The 15,658-nt window shown below is 46.5% G+C and overlaps 1 protein-coding gene and 1 long non-coding RNA gene across 6 annotated transcripts in view; one reads left to right on the top strand and one right to left on the bottom strand.

Moving 5' to 3' along the window:
* The window catches only part of VGLL4 (vestigial like family member 4), a 192,996-nt gene that overhangs the window by 57,327 nt on the left and 120,011 nt on the right, over nt 1–15,658 (bottom strand). The window lies entirely within an intron of this gene.
* On the top strand, nt 1,657–12,041 carry LOC127492348 (uncharacterized). Its single transcript, XR_007921659.2, has 2 exons — nt 1,657–1,917; nt 2,016–12,041. It is a non-coding gene; the product is annotated as an uncharacterized lncRNA (long non-coding RNA).

Here is a 15,658-nt window from a genome sequence, read left to right as displayed (position 1 = left end):
CCTTTCTTGCCAAAGGTGGATGACTATCACTGGAAAATTCTTCCTTGAGACTATGATGGTCCCAGAGGTAACTGAAAACACAGTGAAGAAAGTGATGTCACCCCCTCCATATCCAAACTGCAGCTCCCACAGTAACCCACAATCAAGTTCCCTCTTATAGACAACAGGTCAACTCCAGGATAACGTCAAAGCACTGCTAATTTTCTGACGACAGAAGAAAAGGCTACCGAATAGAAACAGCCAAGGATCTTACTTGCATCACAGTCAGAAACGGGCAGTGCATACTCAAGAAAAACTACATTCCTGGAGCTGGCGCTGCAGCATGGCGAGTTAAGCGATGCTGACATCCCATGTGAGCACCAGTTCCAGTCCCTGCTGCTCTGCTTCCCATCCAGTTCCTTGCTAACAGCCTGGGAAAGCAGAGGAAGATGGCCCAAGTGCTTGGGCCCCTGCAGCCACGTGGGAGACCCCAATAGCTTACCCCACTCCAGCCACAGAGGTGATTTGGGGAATGAAACAATGGATGGAAGACCTCTCGCTTGCTCAGTTGCTTTGCCTCCCCTTCTGCCTTTCAAATAAATAAATAAATTTTTAAGAGGTCTTCAACAGTAATGGACAGGATGATGATGTAAGCACCTCGGTGTTCAAACATCCACTCAGCAAGTGCCCAGGAAACTGAGGGTCAGAAAACCAACAGCACCATGTAAGACACTTCAGGAGAGCTCTTCTGTTTCCAAACACTGGTGTATTTGTCCAAATGACTTTTTTTTTTATTTTCTTTATCAACATGATTTATTCATTTTATTTGAAAGTCAGAGTTACAGAGAGAGAATGATTGAGAGATCTTCCATCTGCTGGTTCTCTCTCCAAATTGGCCACAAGAACAAGAGCTGGGCCAGGCAGAAGCCAGGATCCAGGACCAGGAGCTTCACCTGGCTTGCCTACACGGGTGCAGCGCACCAAGGACTTGGGCCATCTTCTGCTGCTTTCCCAGGCCATAGCACAGAGCCAGATTGGAAGTGGAGCGGTCAGGACCGAAACTGGCGCCCATATGGGATGTCGGCACTGCAGGCGGTGGCTTTACCCACTAGGCCAGAGAGCTGGCCCTCCTCCCACCAGCTAATTTTTACAACACTCTACCTCCTTAGAGGTCAGAACATTCATTAAGTGACCCCTTGCTGGTTCCTCACTTTCCCTATATGGAAAATACACTATACTGCCATATATTTCCCATGTGTCTCTTGCATAACAAAACTAATTTCTCCTAAAACTATGAGTTAGGTTCACAGGATAGAGGCCATGGGCCTAATTTGCAGATTTCTTAAAGTCTAGACAAAGGATGGGAAGGGAAGGACACGACAAACTTAACACTTTAACTGAAGAAATAGGTCCCCATTGGCTCAGAAGGGGAACCTGGGCACTTTCCCCTACAGGGCCTTCCTGAGAAGATGGACCACAGAGTGGCCCTACCCACCACGTGAGCACTACAACAAGACACCATGGGCATGGGGAGAACAGCCCAGCAGGACCCAAGTGAGAGCATGCAGAGGGTGGAACACCCTGCGGGGATCCAATGCAAAGACACTTCATTTCACCTCACAAATGTGACAAACAGTATGTACACAATATTCACAAAACAAGAAACAAAATCATTAACACATCCAGAAATAAAAAGTCAGATGCTACGTGCTATTTTTCCTTACCAAAAAATGCAGTCATGCCAGACGCCTTTTCTTTTGTCCCAGTCCATGTTTCAAGGCTCCACTGGACAGCATGGGTCACTCACGGCACCAGCAGCTACCAGGTGCATCAGGCAATGCAGCCAGAGCAGGCCTGTGACGGAGCTGCTGGCATCTGGCAGCCGCAGACTCTGGACAGAATGTCTCCCAGATACAGTCAACCAGGCTGCTGTTGAGGGTACGTCTAACACCACAGGGGTGGAACCCTAACATTTGCAGGGAGTTTGAGCACAAATCAACAAACCAAATGGCATGCTTTTCTCTGTCTTTTCATAGCTGAAGAAGAGGGAAGAAAAAATGGTCTGGGTAACTGTGCAATTCAGCGTTCACTGAGAAGCCAGTACTGCTCCCTGAAAATACAGTTTCTGATAAATAAAGCATGGTACATGCAGACAAGGGACTACTGTGCAGCCTTAACAGCGTTTGCTTAAACACAGATGAAACTTTTGTGATGCTAAGTTAAAGATATCAGTCAAAAAGCCACTGTATTTCAGGGTTCCATTTCTAAGAAACAGGGTGAGCAAATCTACAGACAGGAAGTCAATGGTAGCCCCAGACTGGCAGGAGAGGGGAGGGAGAGCTACCGCTAATGGCTGTAAGCTTCTGGGTGCAAGGTAAACACTTTGCCCTTACAGGGTGAACATGGCAGCCCAATACTGCACATGTACTAAAAACCCCTGAAATGAATACTCAGAACTAATGAACTGCACAGAGTATGAATTACCTCTCGGCAAAGCTGTTAAAAACTCTACCCCAGCCACAGGCATGGACTGCACGAGGTGCTGGCTTCCTTTCCCAGAACATAGGAGATGAGGGATGCTTTACAACCAGAAGGTGTCCAGAGCCACCACGGAGGTCCATGAGCTGAGGCCACCCCTACCTCAACATCAAAAATGGGGCATCTGTGCTACAGAAAGTCACTTATAAACATAAGTACTGGGGACAACACCCATGAGGTGAAGTGAGGAACAGGTTGCTGGAATCTCCCAGCCACTTGTTACGTGCAACACAAAGAATGAGAACACAAAGGTGAAAAGAGTAAAAACACAGTTGGACATGTTGTTGACCAAACTGTCCACCTCTGAAAGAAGGGCTGCAGAGCCCCCTATCCGTTTCTTCGGTGCCTGCCCTGCGCACAGGAGGTGCCATCAGCAAAGACACGGCAGACACTGTGCTCCCGATAACTGACATTTGGATGGGGTGTGTACAGCAGTGAAATGGGACTTTTTAGATTTTTCAGTAATCATGTAAGTGCTGTCATTTTCAAGGAGTCACTCCAGAATGACTTGAACCTATGTATTCCAAAGAAAACAGTCACTGACGAAAATCTATTTCCAAATTCCACTTGTGGAACAGGCTGCAGAATGATATAAAGAAAACGAGCTCTCCCTTTAATAGGCACAGAGCTGTGCCTGGCAAACAGAGAGCACTCCCTCCCTCAGGTTTGCCCTGTACCTACACTCCTATGTTTTGTTCTGTTTTAATTACCAGCCATCATTTTTAAAAACCAACAATGTTCTGAGAATGAGGTCATCAAACAGTTAGGTGAAATGTGTAATTTTCCAAGGTAACTATTTTGAATATGGGCTTAACCATTTCACTTAGTTAGATGTGTGAGTTGTTATATTTATTTGCTTTTCTCTCTCTCTCTCTCTTTTTTTTTTTTTTTTTTTAAAAGGCAGAGTGGACAGTGAGAGAGAGAGATAGAGAGAAAGGTCTTCCTTTTGCCGTTGGTTCACCCTCCAATGGCCGCCGCGCCTATCCGAAGGCAGGAGCCAGGTGCTTCTCCTGGTCTCCCATGGGGTGCAGGGCCCAAGCACTTGGGCCATCCTCCACTGCACTCCCAGGCCACAGCAGAGAGCTGGCCTGGAAGAGGGGCAACCGGGACAGAATCCGGCACCCCAACCAGGACTAGAACCCGGTGTGCAGGCGCCCCTAGGCGGAGGATTAGCCTATTGAGCTGCAGCGTCACCGGCCACATTTATTTGCTTTTAATCAGTCACACATTACCTACACAATAGATAATAAACTACAAGGTGACTTGACTGCCAAGTGAATATGACAGAGCAGAAACTACAGAAATTGAAGAGAGGGAAACACAAATCCTCCCACCCGTTGGCATAGGACAGGCACCTTGCTTGGCAGGCTAAAGTACAATCCCTACCTATAAATGTCACTGGTACAGCGCCACAAAGGGAAGCGGGCTCCATCCTGGAGGACACACAGAATGCACGGGCTGGACAGGGGCAGAAGGTGATGGCTGGCAACCCAGAGACAAACTGCACTGGGGCTACGAGCACTTAATCCTAGGGATTTATTGTAACGGGCCAGTGGCTGAATGAATCACTACCAAATAAGAAATACAGCAAACAGCACCACACTAAGGCAAAGTGTCCTCAAAACAAAGTCCTCTGCGCCACGCTTGTGTTTTCCATCCTTTGGTCTGGCCGCCTGCTGGTTTCCATGGTTGGGACAGACCCATGTGGAAAAACAATCCCAGTTTCAACAACATCAAAAGCACTACTTCTGCCCCGATATAGTCAAGAAATATACACAGCCCAGTCTCTAACTCAGACCACAACTTCACCAGATTTAGGGAACATGTCTTTATCTACAAACTACCAATCATCAGTGTTGTAACAGGTATCATAAATAATAAGGAAAGAATTCTCAGTTAACACAGGGCAACATATTAACACAATGTCTCCAATAAGACTAAAAATTAAAAGGCTAGCACTGCAAGGACTGATGTAAAGATGCAGAAATCCTGGGACTCTACACAGGGCTAGCAGGAGACAGATGGTATGGAAACAGCTGGAAAGCTACTTAAAAAGCTAAACAAAGCCAATGATCAGCAAACTCACTCCTAAGTATCTATCCAAAAGCAATGAGCACACAGGTACACAAAAAGCTTATATAAAAATGTTAGGGGGCTGGCACTGTGGCACAGCGGATAAAGCCGCCACCTACAGTGCCAGCATCCCATAGGGGCGCCAGTTAGAGACCCAGCTGCTCCACTTCGATCCAACTCTGCTACGGCCTGAGAAAGCAGTAGAAGATGGCCCAAGTCCTTGGGCCCCTGAACCTCTATGGGAGAGCTGCAAGAAGCTCCAGGCTCCTGGCTTCGGATCAGCGCAGCTCCAACCACTGCGGCCAATTCAGTAGTGAACCAATGGATGGAAGCCCTCTCTATCTCTCTGGCTTTCTTTCTCTCTCTGTGTAACTCTTTCAAATAAAATAAATAAATCTTCAAAAAACAAATGTTCAGGGGTTGAACAACAAACTGAACCAACTTAATACCATTGAACTAAAAGCCTAAAATACTTAAAATAATACATTTTATGTTAAGTATACTTTAACACAACAAACAGAAACACTCTATTCCTAACTGCAAATCTGAAACAGCTCAAATGTCCATCAATTTTAGAAGAGACTAGTAAATTGTGATTTATTCATACGCTGACTAACGCTACACTACAGAATAAAATACTGATCTGTGCAACATGGACTAACCTCAAAAATAGTACACTGCACGCAAGAAGTTGGGTTCAAATATCTCTGTTTTTATACAAAGGGCAAGAGCAGGCAAAACTAATCTATGACTACAGAAGTAAAAATAGTGATTATCTTTTGACAGGGAAGCATGAGGGAGCTTTCTGGGATCTGGAAATTCTCTCTCTATCAGGGGAGCCATATACACGAAAAGGCACAAACTGTTAAAAGTAAATAAATCAAAATAAATGACACAGTTTAGATGCCCAACAGCAAAGCACCCAAAGTCAAATCTGAAGTCATCGTGATTTCTCCCTATGGGGAACCTGAACAGAAACAACCCACGAAGGTCAGTTTCTATCCTTTTCAGCACCCAATCAGCTACAGACAAATCACCTTCATCAGCACTGTTTTCCTTTAGAAAGAATACGTGACAATCATGAGAAAAGACGAAACAGTCCCTCTTCTGTGTTCTATAAACTGGGCCACTGCACTGCAAATTGGGAATGTGCCACTTGGCGGCTGGAGAGCTCCCAGTCTGCAAAATACTCTTTTACAGGGACAAAAATCTTAAGAATAAAATGATTTTTTAATGTATTTGAAAGGTAGTTACAGAGGGAGAAAGAGAGATTTTCCATCTGCTGGTTCACTCCCCAAATGGCCACAACGACCAAGGCTGAGCGAGGCTTAAGCCAGGAACTTCATCCGTGACTCTCATGTGGTTGACAGGGGCCCAATTACTTGAGCCACCTTCTGCTGCTTTTGCGGGCATAACAGGAGGGACCAAATCAGAAGCGGAGTAGCTGGGACTCCAACTGGGACCCACTGAAGTGGCAGCAGCTTAACCCACTACACCACAATGCCCAAAATAACCTTTTATAATTCTAACCGGTTTTATCCTTGACAAAATACAGGAAAGAAATCATGAAGCCACACTTGGAAAACTACCACCGTGAATTATGCTTTGACAAAAAGAAAGAATGAAGAAAACTTAATGGGTGGAAAACCCCAGCCAGTTATCCAATTAAGCCCAAGGTTGACATGTTTTCTTTAAAAAGCCTAAATTTATTTGTTTGTTTGTTTGTTTATTTATTCACAAGGCAGAAAGAGATCTTCTATCCTTTGCTTCACTCCCCAAATGCCTACAACAGTTGGGGCTGCACTTCATCAAAGTCCGGAGCTTGGCGTTCCAGCTGGGTCTCCCATGTGGGTGGCATGGACCCAAGTGCCTTATTTATCATCTGATGCTTCCCAGGGTGCACCTTAGAAGGAAGCTGCATCAGAAGCAGAGGCAGGACTCGATCCTAGGCAATCTATATGAGAGACAAATGTCCCAAGTGGGGACTGACCTCACTGCGCCACCTTGTCTTCTTAGGCTAACATCTCAGCTACCCCCTCTCGCCAATACTTCAGTATCACAGGGTAAAAGCTCACAAGAGCCTCCGGGGGGTGCTGTAGGTTCTGTCCGACTCAGCTCTGCAAAGATCTGGCAAGAGTAGCTTAAAAACATATAATTCATCTACCTACTTCTTTAATTTTTTTTAGAATTCATGAAATTTTTTCTTCTGTTTTATTTCTATTACATTCCATAGGAATATTTAATCATTAAAAGTTGGCAATACATCAAAAATGCTAGTTCCCTATGTAACAGGAGTGAGGCACTCTTGCTCAGTGACCATGGTTAAAAAGCCAGATAAAACATCCCACACTTCTAAGACTCCAAACAAATTTTCTAAAAGTTTTTTTATTTTTTATTTTTTTTGACAGGCAGAGTGGACAGTGAGAGAGAGAGAAAGGTCTTCCTTTTCCATTGGTTCACCCCCCAGTGGCCGCTGCGGCCGGCGCACCACGCTGATCCGAAGCCAGGAGCCAGGTACTTCTCCAGGTCTCCCATGCGGGTGCAGGGCCCAAGCACTTGGGCCATCCTCCACTGCACTCCCGGGCCACAGCACAGAGCTGGACTGGAAGAGGAGCAACCGGGACAGAATCCGGCGCCCCGACTGGGACTAGAACCCGGGGTGCCAGCGCCGCAGGCAGAGGATTAGCCTATTGAGCCGCGGAACCAGTTGAAAGTTTTCTTAACATACTATTAAAGCTTTCACATGACCACTGGAGCAATAAAGCATCCATTGTCGTTTGCAACAAAATGGATGAAACTGGACAACATCATACCTGGTGAAATAAGCCAGTCCCCAAAAGACAGCTAACAGAGCACCTAAAAGGTAATCTATAGAAGTGAAATTGACACTCTGAGATGTGATGACCTTGAACAGCCCTTGTCTCAACTGTTGAGTAATTTTTTCCCCTATACAATATGTTGAATTTTTTATTTAGCACAATCTTAAGTGTATAAAATTAATTAAAAATAGATCTTAGTAAAAAATAAGAACGGGAACAGGAGAGGGAGGATTAAGTAGGGTGGGAGAGCAGGTATGGTGCAGGAAGAATCACTAGGTTCCTAAAGTTATATTTATGAAATGCATCATGTTTGTATACCTTAAATAAAAGGTTTCGGGAGAGGGGGGAGAGAGACTCTCTTCTGGGAGTTGGCACTGTTGTGGGCTAAGTCTCCACCTACAGTGCCAATATCCCTTAGAGGCGCTGGTGCGAGTCTGGCTGCTCCTCTTCCAATCCAGCTCTCTGGGATGCCCTAGGAAAGCAACAAAAGATGGCCGAAGTACTTGGGCCCCTGTACCTGCATGGGAGACCCAGAAGAAACTCTGGACTTTGGATCAGCACAGCTCCAGCCATTGTAGCCATTTGGGGAGTGAACCAGCAAGTTAGAAGACCTTTCTCTCTGCTCTCCCTCTCTCTCAAAAAAATAAATAAAAATTTTTAAAAATCTATTCTGTAGTTAGAAAATAAAGCATTTAATTTTCAAGTCTGAATGTATGTACACAATCAGCTAACAGACATCAACCCCTAACACGAACACTTGCATTATCTGTAATTATCTTCTTTATTTAGCCATTTATCAACCGTCTCCTCTGCTAGAATGGAATCATCCTGAAGTCTGTTTTGCTGATAGCTCTATCCCCAGCACAGAGAACAGTGCCTGGCACACACATCAAGTATTTTCCCACAGACGCTGCGTCCAAAACCAGGCGGACAAGCAGAGCAGTTCTTCTCAGCCCACTTTCAGTACTTTTCCACAGAAACTGAACCTTAAAGAGCTTTTCCTTCTTCAACATTCATATGCCCCTTCTCCCAGCTACCTTTCCTTCCCCTGAGAGCAACATCCTAAGAATTAAGAAAGTTAACTAACCAAGTATCCTAGGGATAATCACACGGTTCAACCTTCATCTTTAATGAAAGCACTAGAGTAAATACATTCATAAGCAGATACCACTTGCTTGCTGCAAGTAAGGAGATGCAAGACGACAAGACCCCAGCACTCCAGAAGCCACAGTAAGGCGGGCGGACAGCCGAGAATGAAACACAGCAGGGCGAAGACCAGCACTGCAGTGCACGTGGCGCCAGGATAAGGTGAGCACCTCAGCACACTGAGAAGGCAGGGGTGAGGAGGGCCATGTTCTGCAAGAAGCCCTGCACCTGAAAACCACAGGAGGGGAGCAGCCCTCCTCCAAAATGCTTCAGATTTCAGAGCATTTTCCCAGACGTTGCCAGTTGAGCATTCCTAATCCAAGAACCCAAAATCTGGATTTCAAGTTTTTGGACTAGGGATGCTCAACTTGTAACAGAAGCAAGAGAAAGGGGCAGAGGGATTTCAGAGAGACACAACGGCTCACTCATGGGAAGCAGTCTGCTCACTGAAAGGGTGGGAGAAAGAAGGTAAATGGGAATGATCCTTGAGTGACATGGACAGAGCTGGGGCAGAAAGGGAGAGCCTAGAGGCGGGGGCATCTGTGGGATTTTTATAGCAATAAGGAAGAAAAGTGGTGGAGACCTAATCAAGAGAAGAGCCCTGAGACCTCTTCAACCTCCTCTATTACTGGAGTCTTGCTGGCCTTCTTGGCCAAAGCTTCCTTTACTCTCCACTCCCAATTAGCATTTCCAGCAGCAGCTTCCCCTCTGAGCTCCAGAACCACAGACCCAATTACTCTGACATCTCGAAGACCCTTTTAACTCAGCACATCCAAAAGGACTCCTACCGTCTTACTCCAGAACCCAGTCCTCTGCTGCACTTCCTATCTGCAAACAGCAGCCTCACCTGCCCACGTGTAGAAGCTGGGAGTCTGGAAGGCACCTTAAACATCTTCTACATCGCCTCCCTCAATCCACTTCAATCCATCACTAAGCCCTATCAGGCCTCTCTCAATCCTGTCTATACCCACTTCTCTTCTCCATGATCACACCATAATCTGAGTCACTCCCATCTCTTGCCGAATCCAGCGGCACAGGTCCACATCTTCTTATTTCTGTATCATTCTTATTATCTTCCAATCTATTCCCAAAGACAGCAGCAGTTTGCTGCTGTGTGTATCAGCTTGTCTCACCCATTCACATCCTGTCAGCCACCCCTAGAAGCTCCACAAAAGCCCTACTGACTGATGCTGCTCACCAGAACAGGGCACCGCCTGACAGAACAGGCGCCAAAGCAACTAAGAATTCCAAGAATTTGTGAAGATCACCCAATAGCACAAAGACATCAAGTAAGAACTAAACATGCCCACTGAACTCATCACTAGGATGTCAGTAACCATGCCCTGAACACTGAATGGAGATGCGGGAACAGAAATCAGATGACAGCAGACTGAGGTGAACCAGACAAGGAAATAAGCAGAGAAGCGCCGACCACTTTCTTCCAACAACTCAAGTAGCAAGGAAAAACTAACAGCCAAAAGGGACACAAGATTGAAGAAAAGCCATGATTTGGTTTTAAACTTAGGAGATAGGGGTATGAGCCCATGAGGAAGAGAAAACATCAGGGAACGAAGAAGGGACACTGGGTGGGTGGGGACACAGATCAGGGCAAGTGCCGTGGCACAGTAAGTTAAGCCTTTGCTTGCTGCGTCGGCATCCCATGTGGGCACTGGTTCCAGCACCAGCTGCTCTACTTCCAATCCAGCTCCCTGCTAATAATGCACCTGGGAAAGTAGTGGAAGATGGTCCAAGTGCTTGGGCTCCTGCACCACATGGGAGTCCCAGATGAAATTCCTGGCTCCTGGCTTCGGATCACCCCAGCTCCAGCAGTTGCAGTCATCTGGGGAATGAGCCAGCGGATGGAAGACCTCTCTCTCTGTCTATAACTCTATGTCTCAAATAAATAAATAAATAAAAATCTTTTTAAAGAAAAAGAACAGATCATGCCTAAGTCGTGAAGGCCAGAAGGTTGGGACTTGTGAGCAGCCATGAAGATTGCACCTTGCACAGAGCCTGGGGAAAGAAAACAAGGATGGAGCTGGACTAAGCAGAGCACACAGATAGGAAAAGCCAACAAAGGGATGGTACATCCTCAATTTTTTTCCTCAGAGGATGTATAAGGATTCTTCCAGCTGGACAAGAAGGCCAGCACTCTACTGGACAAGATACAGATGCATGCACATTATACATACAAACATGCGTGAACACAACATACATACAAATATGTATAAACGTATCAGAGACAAATGATACGGCAATGCTTGATGCCCACTGTTACTCTAGTACTTTCCTTCACTGCATCTCTTCTCCTACCCTTATAAACCACCTTTTATTGGGATGACGCCTCTGGTAGAAAAACAGCTCCTGCTCTGGTCTCCAACACTGGTGGGAACTGCTCTGGATACTGAATGTAGCAGGTCAGTGCAGGAAAAGCTGTAACCGGTTATATGCTGAGGACACCTAGTGTCCTCCACCCTTTCTAACCTCCATTCAGGAGGGCCTGGGGCAGCTGCTATGCTGTATGCTCTGGGCAACAGCACCAGATCGCGTTCAGCAGTGGTTCTAAGCACCAGCAAGGAGGACTCAGTTTCTCAGCAGGAAAGTAAAACAAAGGTTCTTTGTGGGGTCAGCCAGTAGTTTATCAGTTAGTTATGAGAAACAAGAAGAAGAACAAAAGAAAACGGGTAAAGGAAAAGCTGCTGACATTAAAATAAAACTTTACATTCAGCCCTTGTCACTTTAACGGTGCTGCCACATAATAGAAGATGTGTTTATTTTCAAAAAGGGGGAAATGTCCAGAAATCTGCACTCATCACTCCCTTAACTATTACCAGGGAAGGAGGACACTCAGCCCAGCTGGATTATGGGTAGTGTAAACAGCTTTGCTAAACTGCCTGGCAGAGCACATGTGCATGGGACCACTGCATTCTGGAACCCACTCCATGAAAATCAAGTCGCCAGCCAAGAAGAATTAACAGGAAACTATTTTCATGCAAAGCAGACATAAAATAAAAATCAAGGGCAATCCATGTGGCTAATTCCTTTTCATTCATGATTTTAGACTGTGTAGAAGACAGTGCTGTTGCAGATCCCTGTTGCTGTCTCTGTATACAGCGTAGAGCACTGTCTGAATGCTGAAGCAACTAAAGCTTGTTCCGTGTATTCAAAAGTCCCTGCTAGGGCCAGTGCCACGGCTCACTAGGCTACTCCTCTGCCTGCGGCGCCAGCACCCCGGGTTCTAGTCCCGGTTGGGGTGCCGGATTCTGTCCCGGTTGCTCCTCTTCCAGTCCAGCTCTCTGCTGTGGCCCGGGAAGGGAGTGGAGGATGGCCCAAGTGCTTGGGCCCTGCACCCCATGGGAGACCAGGAAGAAGCGCCTGGCTCCTGGCTTCGGATTGGCGCAGCACCGGCCGTAGCGGCCATTTGGGGAGTGAACCAACAGAAGGAAGACCTTTCTCTTTCTCTCTCTCACTGTCTAACTCTGCCTGTCCAATAAAATAAATGAATAAAATAAAAATACAAAGTCCCTGCTTTACATACAAAGAAATTTGGCAGTGCAACAAAGTTGACTTGGACCAAGTCTCCGCTTGTAAGCAAATTGCTTCTTGATGCAGAACCAAAGCTGCTGTTCAGACCAATTCACACCGAGTATCTCCCACCCATGCTCACTCTGCACTCTCCCAAAAGCAGCAGTTTCTTACACACAATTTTCCACTACAGCACAGGTGATGGAGACCTTCCACAGATGGGGAAGAAGGTCAACTAAATAGGAAGGGGGGGGCACGGAGGCAACTCAGGCTGAAGAATCCTCAGCTCAGTTTAATGAGAAGTGGAGCAGTAGTGACTAAGAAGGAAGGCTGGGGCATCTGCCTCAATTCTCCACCCACACCCCCTCACACGTGCCCACCCGCCCACACACACACACAACCCCATACCCACACACCTACCCACCCACCCACACCATACCCATCCCCCACACATACACCCAACCACACATACACCCACACACACACACACACTCTCTCTCTCTCTCTCTCAGATAAGCTGACTTCATGCGGAAAAGCAAACCTCTTGGGACGTGTCCATCACTTTAGAACACATGATGTGAAAAAGACACAAAAGATGGCGTACAAGGCAACTCCAGCTGCACAGGACTCAAACACATAAAATGGAGGTGCTTTGTGTACCTATAAACTACACATGGCTGTGTCTACTTCCCAGTACGTACAGTATACTTCCTAGCACAGCACGCCAGAGATACAGCACCCTGACACACTGCTCGGCAGACTGCAGGCATCCCACGTGTAACAGAACGGACTCCAGCTGACAAGTGGGGAGTCCTCACCAATTCCAGTCTGTTAGGCTCACAGCCTCCCTTGCAAACACAAGGGTGAAATGTTAAGAGTCTGGAAAGATTATACATATAAATAGCAACAAACTGAAAACAGTTTATCACTGGTAAGTAAACGTTTTTTTTCAACTAAGACTGATTCAAATGATTAGGATTAAAATACTCTATCTATAGCATCCTGAACTGAAAACAATCTGTAGAACTGAGGGCTGACATAGTGGCAGCGGATTAAGAGGCCACTTTTGAGACCAGGGTTATATCAGAACATCAGTTCCGGTATCCACTTCTGATCCAGCTCCCTGCTGGTGTGCCTGGGAAAGCAGTGGAAAATGACCCAAGTGTTTGGGTCCCTGCCACCCAACAGGGAGACCCAGATGGAGTTCCTACCTCCTGGCTTTGGCCTGGCCAAGCACCAGGTGTTGCAACCATCTGGGAAGTGAACCAGCAGATGGAAGATCTATCTGCCTGTCTCTCCTTTTGCCTTTCAAATAAATAAAGCAATCTCAGGGTAAAAAAAAAAAAATCCCTTTAAAAATTTAGAAAAGGCAAGACAGCAAAGCAAACTTACAGAAATAACTCTGTAGAATTTAGCAAAATACATACCATTCAAACATTCAGGAGAGAGGAAGCCCATGCAAACAGATAAAGTAAAATCATTTTCATTTTCAGGTCCTGCTTTCAAAATAAGCACCATGGTATGCACCATGGTACATGTGTGTGTGTTGTGTGTGTGTGTTTTGTGTTTTAGGGGGAGGGGCAGTACCCTAACGTGAGTTCTTTGAAAAATAAAAGCGGAATTGGGGGTGAATGGATTACTTAGTACTACAAATTTAATTTGCTAAGCAAAGCTAAAAAAACAGTTACGAGGACTGCTGGTGTGTCACAGTGGGTTAAATCACTGCCTGTGACACCAGCGTCCTAATTGGGCACCTGTTCGAGGCCCAGCTGCTCCACTTCTGATCTAGCTCCCTGCAATGTGCCTGGGAAAGCAGCAGAAGATGGCCCAAGTGCTTAGGTCCCTGTCACCCATGTGTGAACCTGGGATAAAGCTCCTGGCTTTGGCCTGGTCCAACCCTGACAGTTGCAGCCATTTGGGGAATGAGCCAGCAGATGGAAGGCTGACAGAGCTCTCTCTCTCTCTCTCTCTCTCTCTCTGTAACTCTGCCTTTCAAATAAATAGGTAAACTTTTTTTTAAAGTTACCATGAACTAAAATATACAATGCAGATATCATTAAATACAATTCACCACTGAATAAATGTCAGACAGAGAGATCAAACAGTCAGAAACACTCCCTACATCTGCATACAACTGATTTCTTTACAACAAAACCTACTTTTCTGCAACACCCTCAAAGGCCCGGGTCCTTCTGGTGGGTGACCAGCAAAAACTGCAGTACATCTGTGCAGCACGTTTTCAAAAGTCACCACACAACCACAATCCATGCACCCTGGGAACACAGAACAATCAGGGAGGGGAGAAGGAAGGAAAAGAAACCTGCCTTCCCACCCGAGCCAAGCACAGGCTCCAAAAGATAAACAGCCAAAGAAAATAATCCTTCAAGAAGGGGGTTGAGAAACAAGGGAGGGGCTCTGGCAGGACGGAGGGCGGCACGGCACCTCCAAGCACAAGGCTGTCAGACGAAACACAACGCAACTGGGTCTCCCAGAAAGCAGTGCTCCGGCGCTCACCTGGGCCATGCCGTCAAGGCTCTTCCCACTGCCCGCACCTCCCCTGCCAGTAGACAATTCACATCAAACAAATCACAGCTGTTCCCAAGGAGGCCCTCCTGGATCCCAAGTGGTCTGCAGGGCTGGGGACACATGACTCTCCTCTCTGGCCTTTTCACCTCTGCAGGACTTTGCCCCCTGAGCTCATCAGACAAAAAAACAATTGAAAGCAGGGCTCCACCGAAACAAACGCCAACCCCTGTGAGGCCTCAGTCCCCACGCAGGGAGTCGTGTGTGCACGTCCCTGCCGACTCCACAAGCTCACTTAAGTGCAGCCTGTGAGCGAACAAGTGCTAATTATGCTCAAAAACAGTGAACGGTTCTATAACGTGTGGAACTCAGAATACTCTTAAGCTTTAAGACCAATCACAATATACAATTTATCCTTACTCTCTTCCAATATAAACTATGCTTTTAAATTAAAAGGAGAGAATTCTACCAAATTACATACTAATGGCCCTTAACTTGTAATTAAAGAATCACTAGCAGCAGCGTAAGCCACAGCCGAGTGCACATTTATTAGACCCTAAGTTCTGAGCACTGAGGAACTGGGTGAACCTGAGTGTAGCTGTCAGCCATCTTGAGAAAAGCTAATGGCCAGCCCTGCTCCCAGGAGCTTACTCTGGGCACTGGCATGCCCACAGGGCCACCAGCTCCTTACCTGCACAGTCAGAAAATAGGAAACCAAACCCAAGTGCCAAGGCAGAAAGAGAGGCAAACTCCAACGAGGCCGCTCACCTGGAGGCACCATTACCTACTCCTTCCTGGGCAGCACCACGGCCTCCACTTGGACCAGCGGGTGGCTTCCAGGCAATGAGGAACCAAACGAAGATTCAACTTGTGCTGTAACCCAGCACATAATCCCATGCGGGGGTTGTGCAGGCACACAGAGCAGACCACGTCCCTAACATTAAGAAGCGAATAAGTAATGAAGGAGACAAGACACGCGCTAATTTATAGAAGAGAACCAGCACCGTCACAACCGCTCGGCCCCAAGTGCAGCTTAGCTCCTCAACACTTTCTGA

Source organism: Oryctolagus cuniculus, chromosome 10 (assembly GCF_964237555.1).
Source record: "Oryctolagus cuniculus chromosome 10, mOryCun1.1, whole genome shotgun sequence".
Lineage (NCBI taxonomy): Eukaryota > Metazoa > Chordata > Mammalia > Lagomorpha > Leporidae > Oryctolagus > Oryctolagus cuniculus.
This window is presented reverse-complemented; position numbering and strand designations above follow the sequence as displayed.